At 39.8% G+C, this 4,661-nt stretch overlaps 1 protein-coding gene across 4 annotated transcripts in view; it reads left to right on the forward strand.

Annotated features, from left to right (window-relative positions):
- Positions 1-510: 510 nt before the first annotated feature.
- The window catches only part of fgfr1a (fibroblast growth factor receptor 1a), a 30,498-nt gene continuing 26,347 nt past the window's right edge, over positions 511-4,661 (forward strand). For 2 of the 4 annotated variants that reach the window (XM_032517331.1, XM_032517333.1), the window contains exon 1: positions 511-1,183. The gene's annotated coding sequence lies outside the window, so the exon portion shown is untranslated. The remainder of the gene's footprint in view (positions 1,184-4,661) is intronic. The other 2 variants (XM_032517332.1, XM_032517334.1) reach the window with 1 other exon arrangement.

The following is a 4,661-nucleotide window of genomic DNA, read 5'->3' on the forward strand; positions in this document are numbered from 1 at the left end:
CATTGAATATGGAGTGAATTTATTGTGTAAAAATAATTAACATGGCTGATGTTGCACAATCTTTAGATGAATTGCCATCCTATGACAATTGAGGTTACTGTTTTATTAAGTAAATAAATAGTTGAATAACAACGGTTGGAAATGTATGTGAAGAACAATAAATTAATGACAAGGTAAACTCAAGTAAAAGTAAAAAGTAATGAAGATGTGGTGTAGCTCTCCATTTTGATGTAGCCTAATGGTGATTTTCAGTTTTAACTCAACATTCACTAAAGCGTCAATAAATATATCCGACCTCACCCCGTTAGCCATTTTCACTTTATTTCTGCAAAAGATAGAATGGGAGCTAAACATATCTGTGTCGTAGAGCAGAGCTATATTATCATGCTGGACATCGAGCCAAAGATATTTGTCCAAAAGTGAACTAGTCAACTTGCTGACTCTTGGCATTTATTTTTTAGCTAGAGACAGGAAGTTGTCTGTGTCACTGCCTCGGTATTGACAGTGGTCTGGAGGATGCGCATATTCTCTCAGATTTAAGGGGGGAGGTTTGGTTTGGAGCAGTCCGGACTCTTCGATGTTTAAAAGCATCTCTCCGCCAGGAATCGTCAAAATACTTTTTAGGATTAATTTAAGTAGCACTCTTTTGTAGAACTGTGACACCGAATGGCATTTTGTTTGCGGATATTTTGTTACAGTGAGTTGAAGAACTTTACGATACTGTTTTCGGAGGTGAGGCGACTTCATTTCATCGCGAGCGAAACGTTTGGGATAAAAGGACTACCAAGAGCTACCGCATAGGCTGACCTGTTTGGGTTAACGTTCGCCAGTTACCGCTAAGATAAAAGAAGCGTGTCGCAAAGCAAGTCAGGAAAACGTTAAAATAAAACAACAAATTCAACACTAAAGGAAGTTTTTTTTCCGCTCCGTTGAGTATTCGCGTTTCTTGGAGTGGGGGGGACGCACGTTCTCTTTCTTTCGCACAAGTTTTGCAAAAAATATGCGCGAACTTGTTAGCCACTCGTCGATAGCTCGGAGTTAGTGAGCTTCGTTAACGGACCACACATTTCTCTGGATATAACCTTAGCTGCTGTTTTCGGGAAGTTTTTCTGTATCCAATCTCAGCTCCGGAGTCTTCCTTATCTGACCAACACTGGCTGTTCCACAGCCCCCCGCCAGTAAGGTGAGCTGCTTATTCCTTCACTCTCTGATTTAACGTTAGCTTCACTTCACTTTGTGTTTACGTGCCAAAAGGGTTTAACGTCATAGCTGTTGTTTCCCATTGTAATAATTAGTCATAGTAAGGAGCTAATTCAAGAATCGTGGCTTAAATCTTAAATGGCACTTGTAACCTTAAATCTACAGTTATTTTATGTCTGACACACAACCACCTGTTTTATTTTAGATCATGTTGTTTGTGCTCTGAAAATGAATAAAATGGGAAAACCGTCTGTTCACGTAACGTTACGTACTTTGCTTTCTCAGAAGACCTTTTAGTCAGTTTCATGCGTAGTAACACCTCCGTCTCCTCCATGCTTGGAAAAAGAAAGGGAACTTACAGTCACGTTAAAGCACAAGGCCCAAATGTTGCCTGCAGTCCTGCTAACAACTCCTTGGGTTTTCTATCTAAAGTCACAGCTGGCTGCGCCTTTTAATCAGATTAGCTAGATAATTAACTTGAAAATATACTCCACACATCAACAGTGAAACCTAGAAAGCAAATGTTTAAAACGGCACATGATGGAGTTTGGCTTCATGGATCCGTAGCACGTTTCTGAACGTCTTTGCTGTGCTGTGATCTAGGCTATGTTTCCAGCAGTGCTGCTACCAAGTGGGTTGTATCGCTGCCAAAATGAGCTTTGTCACCTTATCCGTCCTCAGCCATGAATATTGCCCATGTCCTTTCTTTGTCACAGGCTCAAACTAAACTACCAAACCATAGATATGAAACATATGTCTATGTACCAAACCTAACCAAGAAAGTTCAATTCACATTATCTCACTCAAATTGTTGTACAACAGAGGCGCCCAAATTCTTCCATATGAAGGGCCGAAATGTATCTGGTTGGCAACGGGCCAAAAATGAATGTTGAGGAATTGTAATGTATGCCATTCAACGTAGACAAAACGTACGTACTATATGTAATTTAAATGGGAAGTTTAACAGCACTGTGCTTTACATCGCCCTTAAACTCAGATTATGTACTTTTTAACTGCACAACATGTACGTTTCGTAGTCATTACGTTTAAAATAAGAGGAAAATAAGCATGAGCATGTCACATCCATGGCCAAAACAAAGAAAGCACGGGCCAAACTTGGCACGCTGCCTCAAATTGGGCAGCCTTGTTGTACAAACTACTTAATTATTCAGAAATGCAGTAAACTAACATCTTTAAATTCTCAGAGAGCAGCCATCATTACTACATCTGTCATAGAGGCTTGGTCTGGAGGGGCCAGTCTGATGTTATGTAAAGCTCTAAATGTTCTGGTATAAAGGCAGTGAGAGAAGATGGATGGTTTAGAAGAGCAGCACATCCACAGGGAGTTCACCAGGAGGGAAAACGTTTTCTCCTGAACCATATAATGGGAAGTGAGGAACAGTCTTGCCCTTTAATTTACTACGCTGCTCCCCTGGCACAAAGTTATTGTGACTTGAGTTTTATGATTGTATTTAACTAAATCCATCAAGAAATGTAGTGTGAAATTAAATGTTCCCTTGCAAGCTTTGTGTGGTGTACATTTTACTAGTAAGTAGATTTTAGTCAGTCATCCTTCAGACTGATATTTTAGTTGTTTTCAGGAGGTTTAGGATTTAATTTGACTGTGTGTGCATTTTCGGGGATTTTTAGGCTGATTTTAATTAAGATACAACATATTGCATGCATTTTAGTAACATCTCCAAGGGTAGAGTTTTGTTTCCCAATTTTAACTTGGGAAAACATGTATAAACATTCATATTTACTGAATGTACCTTTGAATGTACCTTTGAATTGAAGTGTCATCCAAATGGCATAGTGTCGGGTGGCATGGCGTTGATTGTCTTTACATTTGAGTGTAATCTCATGACACCTGATCTCCCTCCATGGCGCACTGATTCAGATGGTGAGGCTGCAAAGAAAAAGTGTCTGTTTTTGTGAAAACAGTAGCCTCGGGAGATGGTCTGATGCTCTTAGGTCCGCTGAACTGCAGCCGTGTGCAGACTGCAGACTGGCATGTTGCTGGCTGGGAGTGGACAGTTAACTGGGGGAGGGGGGGGGGGGGGGGGGGGGGGGTCTGGCTCCAGAATTTGGGTGCTGAGGAATTGTATGCATGGATGGCAGTGAACAGTAATTATGGTGGAGGCATGGGTTAGGCCTGTAACCTTTGTCTTTGTATAATGAAAGAAGCTAAATGTGTCTTGCATATTCTAATTGGGTTAGTTTAACCCCTTTTTATTTGCCAGGTTTTCAATGAAGTGTTTTCATCTCTCACAGGCTTACAAAAACAAGTGGGAGTTTACCTAACGTGATTTTTGTACGCCATTTGTTACGCAATGAAATGTCTTAATCCTTTTCAAATGCAAGTCGTCTCTTATTTTTTGAGTGGTCACTGTTGATTAGCTACGACTCATTCTGCTTCTGCGGCTTTATTAATCCGTTTTTGTTCCACACATTTATAAGCAAAATTGCTTCCTGAAAAATGTGAGCAACACAACTCAGAATGTAGTTTCATGCCTCACCAACAGTTATAGCAACAAAGTATTAGTAATAGTGACTGATAATAAAAAATAAAAATATTCAGAAAGTGGGAAACAAGGTTTTGCACCAAAAAGGGCAGTGTAAGACAGAAAAATCATTGGATAGGTGTTGGTATTTCAGTTTGAATCTATCGCTGCTCAAGGGTTTAGGGTTTAGACTTGCTTGTTAGTCGGTTAGTCACTACACAAGTCTTGTGAAGCAAACAGACCATTTAATCCAGTAGAACCAGTAGATGTGTTTTAGTTGCTTAGTGGCCCCCAGTAAAGGACAGAAGTATTGGAGAGCTCACAAGTGTGAGATGTTTGTGTGTAGTTTTTCTTCATTTATTACCCATGCATCATTTAGCCTATGTAAATCAGAATGTGACTTAATAATTTGGGTCCTCAAATATTATTTGGCAGGTATCTCTCAAATTAGTTTGAGTTCTGCAGAATATGTCCTGAGGCAGTATATTACTATTGGAAAAACAATATATGACTGTTGGTAAAAAAGTAACTGTACATTTTGATTAGTAAACAAAATGAAATGTGAGTTTTTAACATAGACTGTATAAAACAGGTTTTAAAGCGCTCCCAAGTGCTGCATTGCTCTCCTTTCTCTTCATTGAGGCCTCTATGTTTACAGGCTTGTGGCGATGTGCAATGAGCTATAGGTGCAAAAAAAAAATCTGTTTGGTTAAAATAGAGTAAGTCCTTAGTTTTCAGCAAATAACGTTATATCTTTTCAACCATGACATTTCCCGTAGACGTGTATAGTTTCTGACTGGGAACCCAGAAATTTCGACATTCCGTGTAAAAATGGACACAACAAACAGTCCGTGCCCCTTGCTTGGCCTTGTGGCGGTACCCAAAGTCGGAAGAAAGCGACAGTCCTATTTGATTATGACAGTGTCCGATAAAAGCAAGTGCCTTGCAGTGTAAGGT

Source organism: Etheostoma spectabile, chromosome 5 (assembly GCF_008692095.1).
Source record: "Etheostoma spectabile isolate EspeVRDwgs_2016 chromosome 5, UIUC_Espe_1.0, whole genome shotgun sequence".
NCBI classification, from domain to species: domain Eukaryota; kingdom Metazoa; phylum Chordata; class Actinopteri; order Perciformes; family Percidae; genus Etheostoma; species Etheostoma spectabile.